The sequence below is a fragment of the Numenius arquata genome, chromosome 1 (assembly GCF_964106895.1).
Source record: "Numenius arquata chromosome 1, bNumArq3.hap1.1, whole genome shotgun sequence".
NCBI classification, from domain to species: domain Eukaryota; kingdom Metazoa; phylum Chordata; class Aves; order Charadriiformes; family Scolopacidae; genus Numenius; species Numenius arquata.
This window is the reverse complement of record NC_133576.1, coordinates 65,303,205-65,309,679: the sequence shown is the minus strand read 5'-3', so window position 1 is coordinate 65,309,679 and position 6,475 is coordinate 65,303,205.

Sequence of the window (6,475 nt, the reverse complement as noted above, 5' to 3'; positions counted from 1 at the left end):
GTAAACCTTCTGGTGCTTTATATCAATTTGTTTATAGTCCTTCAAACTGCAGTTGACAATGGTGGTGTTCTTGTTTAGTGTGGTTGCCCCATATTGCAGGCAGTTGGAGTGCAACTGAAAACACAATTAGCACTTGTTTTAGTAAACAGGCCCTTTGAAGATCTTTTAAACAATAGCTGTGTGTGGGAACTAATAAATCTGAGTGTAGTTCCAGAAAAATCTATTGATGAGATCCCATTATTTTAAGTAGTTAAGGGGGATTGCTTTGTGAATTTGAGTATTTAAATTTGACTAGTCTCAGCAAGTTTATCTTAACGAAAAAAGAAAAAGAAACACTTTGAAAGAAAGAAGTTTGACAGGCCTGCTAATATGGTAACAGATTTGACAGAGTTATTCATAACACCCCTCAATATTAGAATAGGAATTCTGCTGATGCAGGACTTGAAACACATTTCAGTCTTAATATGTCACAAATGTTGGTACAGATACACCTAATGAAATAACTTCGGAATTCTGTTTAAAAAGCAATGATGTGATATTATGCATCAGAGGTATTGCCATAGATGCTAGTGGAGAAAAAGGCTAGGTAAGAGGGAAGGAACTTTTGGGTTTTTTTCCTCCATCAAAAAAGTTGGAGGAATGGAGGGAATAAATTGCACAAATTAGGAAAGGAACGAAAGAGCCAAAAGGTCCCATAAAGGAAGAAAAACTATCTTTGAGTATTTTAGAATTAATTTCTAATATTCACAGTAGTGGATTTGCTTTTACTTTTGTGGGGTATTTCTGATTTTGTCTAGTTCTTTATTTCTCATTTATTCTAAGCAGACTTAAAGTGGGAATCTCCCGGTGGGTCAACTGAATTCAAGCTTTTAGTTCAAGTTAGATTTTTAGGATCTCTGAAGTCAAAGAGAGAGATGTCCAGAAGAGGATTCTTCTCAATTTCTCCATTGATCATAAAGGGACCCTCAACAGCCTGCCTCTCATGGGTAGGTAACCTTTGTGTGTTAACACAGGCAGGTGCATTCTACCTCTTGTGTGTGGCCCAGCGCAGCACTCTGGAGATCACAGCAACTGCAGTCTACTCTTATTTGTGTGGTGTTTGATCTGTTTTTTTTCTGAGTCTTAGTGAAATTATGCATTTCTGACAAAGTTCTCTGTTTTATAAGCATTATTGCTAATGCAATTCATTTTTTTGAAGACTATATAAAACTGTAGCCAACAATGTGAACTCATGCTTTGTGCAGCTTTACTTTTTACAGTAACTAATAGATCTTGCTGGGAACGTTAATTAGATTATTGGAGAAGAATTACTGACATGAAATCAGTAGCCGAAAGGTTTTAAAATAAGCATATGAATGTAGTAAAAGGAGTGGTCATGGAATACATTTGAAAATGCTAATATGTAAAAATGGTACTGATGGTACTGAGTCTGGATTATACAATGTTTTGCAAAGTACATTAATGTCGTGGAAATAAAATAGAAATGGAAAGGACATATGAAGTCATGTACTTATGAGATGATGCAGAGTTACAGGTTGTTTATGTTGTGCCAGGGAGTATTATTTGTGTCTGACTGGTTACTTTAATATGTTTTTTAATTGTATTAAATTGCTTTTGAGACATTAGCACTACCTGCTGAGCAGAATTAAAAGGTGTGAGTTATTATTTCCACAGACATACATAATTATAAGCTTTAGGATCTCTTGATTAGTGATTAGCACAACAGGAATTGGTTTATTGTATTTGGAATAGTATAGCTGTGGTTAAAAACCCTGCTCAAGTTTTTGTGTACTGTCTTCACACAAAAAATGTTGAACTAGTTACAAGTAATGTACTGTTGTATTGGATTCTAGCACGTCGTTGTTGTCACCAGGCTGTGAGAAGGGAGACTTGTGAGTGAATTCAGAATTTGCAAGTGCTGTGCTTTGGGCAGCATTTTTTGCTCTTATGGACATAACTCTGAAACCTTGGGGCTACAAGCAGGTCTGGGGGGTGTTAGGGGCTGCATGTTGCCATGAACCACAAAGTTGAGGTTTGCTAAGTTGAAATGTGACTTAGAAATAAAATTTAGCAAGCTTCACCTAGAATTTATTCCTGGTTAAAGTGTGGTATAGCCCCGGGTATTTTGAGGGTAAAAAAAGTTAAGAAATGTAGGCTTTCTGGCAGCACTATTCCTCCCTAAACAAGACATGTTTCCACTTTGGCGATTTGGAAGACGATGTACAATAATAAAGTCAATGAAACATAAAGGGGGCAAAAAAATGGCATGGTAAAATGAGAACCCTTGAAGATCTTTTAGCAGCTGGTCTGTGCGTGTGTGTGACTGAGAGTTTTGTCAGTAGTGACCTGAGAAGCAGCTGTAAGGATTTTAAAAGGCCAGACTCTGACCTATTGCTGTGTGGCAGACTCTGTATTTAAAGAGGACAGCTTGTGTTTAAAACAAAACATGCTGATTCATCTTCCATAATGTGCTTAGAGTTATTTACAGCTAGACTTAGAGGGTAATTTTATTTGCCATCCAACAATTTTATTGGGTGCTTCTCATGTATAAAGAGAAGATGGTGTGGGTGTGCCACAAGGAAAATTCTTGAAAATTTTAGACATGTGGGTTAATGCACTTTCCCAGCTGACAGGAAAAGGAGATTGTTGTTCTTGAAATATCACTTTACTCACTGCCTGGTGTCTTGTTGAGGACCTTTTCAACTGGGTTGCTCTTGGGAAAGAAGTTTCCTTGTCTCTCTAGTTCAGTCAGCTCACAGTTGTTTTTTTCAGGCTGGTATTTGAAAAAAGTGCTTAGTTACTTTTTTACCTTGATTTTTCTGTCCATGGATGGGAGGCTGGGTTAGTAGCATGTGGCTTTATACGTTTGCATGCTCCTGAGAATGTCTCTTCAACAGAAACAAATCTGCAGCTTGCCTATTTATTCCTTAATGGGTCTGATTCTGTTGTTTTGCTAATCTAAACTATTCTGATTCCTATGACTTTGAAAATAATATGAGGTGGGTCTGTTTTCTTAATTCACATCTCTAATATTTTTACCTTTGTGTAAAGGTATTTAGGTCAACCTATGGAGAAAAAAGTTTTATATATTTGATTTATTCCCCCCCCCCCCCCCCCCCCCCGCTTTCTCATGATCATTTTGGTTTTTTATTTGTGGCTTTATTCCTATGAGTACAGGAAAAAAAGACAGTTACAAGTATTTTTCCTAATTTTTACTTTGATTGTTGTCAGAACACTTTCAACTTCAAGAAACTGGAGGGAAAAAAATTAAAATTCCAAGAGAGCTAGGCTCTGACTTGTGATTATTTTAATACTGTTCCCACTTCAGGGTGGCATGACGTTAACTACCTTGGAAAAGTGTTTGTTGCCTTTTATGGTACTGTATAGGGTTCTGAACCCTGATAAATATAGGTGGTTTTCCCTCAGATGTGTAGTATCAGAAACAGGTGATTTATTTCAAAGAACTATGATTTTCAAAGCATTCTTATAGTATAAAATACTTGGAGCAAAACTGATTGCGTGTGCTGGGTGGGTGACTGCTTTATGTTTTATTTAGTTTAAAGACTTTTTTTTTTTTTTTTTTGTAATCCTCCTTAAATCCTTTGTGTTTCCAAACCTTTTACTTACAGCTTTTAGACAAATGGCGGAACAGAAGCCAGGGTTGTTTGGAACCTGGAGTATCCCCATTTATCTCAGAAATGTGGGGTTGTTGCGGGGGGATGTATGTGTGTATATTTTTTTCTTGTTTTTAAAAAATCTTAGTAATGCAGTAGTATGGTAACCCAAAGAGAAACTAGTTTTTTAGTAAATTTGATTTTTACAGAGTTGCTTAGATGTAACATTACAATCAAATCATTCTACAAAAGTCCTCCAATATTTTATTCCCACTATATATATGTGTGTGTGAGTGTATTTTAACCTACAGTCTGGCGGTGAGCAACATTGGTGTGTTGTTTTTTTTTATATTTCCTCCTTCTTTTTGGTCATTTATGCAAATGCTTCTCAAATATACTCAGAGTCCCCAGCAATTTCAAGCTGGATAAACTTTGAGCTCAAATTGCTTTTCTCAGTTTATCTATTACACAATTACTTTGCATCCTCAAATGATGGGATCTTGCGATCCATGCACTGGCTTTCCTTTGGGTCCCAGCAGGGAGCAAGGTGACGTGTCCGATATTTAAACACGGTGAAGTGAGGTCTCTTGGAAACTTATTGTCTCGCTACTGTGAGACTCGACACTTACTTTGTTGAGTCAGTCTAACGCAGCAGTTCCGATTGTCATTTAATAATGATGAAACTATTTAGATGGAAGTCAGCCTCATACAACATGAATGTCAAACATTTATAGAGCTCAGCCACAGCTCTTTCAGTAAAAATAAACTTCATTTGTTACAGAGTGATGGTTCCCTCTCTATGGTGTATGTATGTAACCATTCCTAGGCAAATTATCCCATGGTTAACACTGGCTTGGAGATTTCCCAGTTGTCTCAGGTTTTCCCAATAGGCCATTATATGTGATGCTTGCTCCATTCTACGAAGGGAGAGACCATGAGGAAAAAAAGGGAGAAAGCATATAATTTGGCTCTTATTTTTATATTCCTTATTTTGCAAAAGATCACTATAGATGATTTTTCAAGCAAACCGAGTTAACTGACTTAAGAGTTTATTTCTTTTGGTGTTATTCAAATGCAAACATTTTTTTGTAACAGCTTTTTACCTATTAATGCATTTTATGTGGAAATGTGCACCAGGAAAACTCTTAAGCATGTCGTTGGGTTCACCTGCTTTATGGGGAATATGCATTTCACAGGAGAGCAGAATAACAGCTTGTGCAGAGCTTTCATGTTCTGGTTAGAGTGTGTAAAGATGAAGAGATCGGCAACCACTCCATGGCTAGGATCTGCAGGAAATAGGTAAAATAATTTACCTCCTTTCCTTGCTTACCACTGTCTCCTCAAAATTTGCAAATTTAAGATATGTTTAGCTTTAGACAGTGGAATTTAGAACTGAAAATAGTCTTTCCCTCCTGTCCCCCGTGATTTTTGAAATGACATTGTGCATCCTACTCCTGGAATAGACCTATAACCTGGTCTAGTAGGTGGTGTCCTTGCCCATGGGTTGGAACTCGATGATCTTTAAGGTCTTTTCCAACCTGCACCATTCTATGATTTGGTGATTTCCTGTTACTTTGTTCTCCTTCTCCCCTGCAGATTACCTCTGTGTGCAGTCTGCCATCTTCCTCTCTCTCTGTGGTGAGAGTCCATCTACTTCCCTGTGCCTGGTTGAACTCTTTACCAGTTATTTGACAAAAGCCCATTGCTTTCTGTTGCCAGGCCTGTTTCCCCCCCACCTCCTGCCTGAAAGCCCTTCTGGCTTTCCATAGATGCCAACCAAGATGAAATTATGTGCATTTGAATGTTAGGAAGGCAACACATATATTCACATATATTCATATTCCTTAGTGTCTGACTCTGTATGGCAGTTTAGCAAATTTACCTTTTAGAGGACTGAGGTATTTGACAAAATTTCATGTTTACTGTTATGTGGGGTGATGTTTTTCCTGTGAGGCGAAGGGCAGGCTTGCATGGTGGATGTGGCATAAGCCAATCCAAATGCACTCTGCTCACGATGCTAGCTCTTAGCCTGGCTTTAAACTTGGGCTGAAAGTGCTCACACTCTTCTTGGAGATGGAGTTCAGGGGTTTTGCTGATGTACTGGGCTTCCCAGTCTGTCAAGAGGAGCTTGGACCTACGCCTGCGTGCTGCGTGGGTGCTCGAACACCTTCCCATCCCCTGGTAAATGCTCTAATTGTGGCCCCATCTGTGACTGGGCATGTTCTTGTGTGTAAATGGGGTGGGCAGGTTGGGGAGGCCAGTGGGGTGAACTGAGAAAAAGCTTATCCTCATGCTAAACTGACAATGTAGATGTTGCTGAACTGACCGGCTTCACTCTAGAGAACAGCTTTTGGCTTTGTTCCCCACTGAGCAAGAAGATTTCTCCTCCATCTCTGAATTGGCCAAAATGGCTTTAAAATGCATTGTCGTTTATGCTTTTTTCTTTCTGCATGAATCCAGCGAAATGTAGCTGCTCTGCTTTCAGTCCCGGTCAGCCACAGAAAAATGTCAAATCTTCCAACAAATTATTAGGAATGCTGATGTCGACTTAAATGCTACCAAGCAGTAAGAACAAATGTATTTTTAGATACTTCTGTCAAGTCTAACATTGACGCGTCCTATCAATTCCCTGTCAGATTAGCCCTTTCATTTATGTGGAATCATTTCCACATAACTTGCTTGGTGACCTTTTAGAGGAAAGGTAAAGCAGGGAAATAAGATGAGGAAATGTCCGGCCAGCTTTTTGGAGACTTGCATTTGGTGCTGCGTCATGGTCACAACCTGTGCTGTCTAGGGCAAAATAACAGCAATTTACCACACCATGGTGACATGCCACATCGGGGGTGTAAGTCATGAGCTTT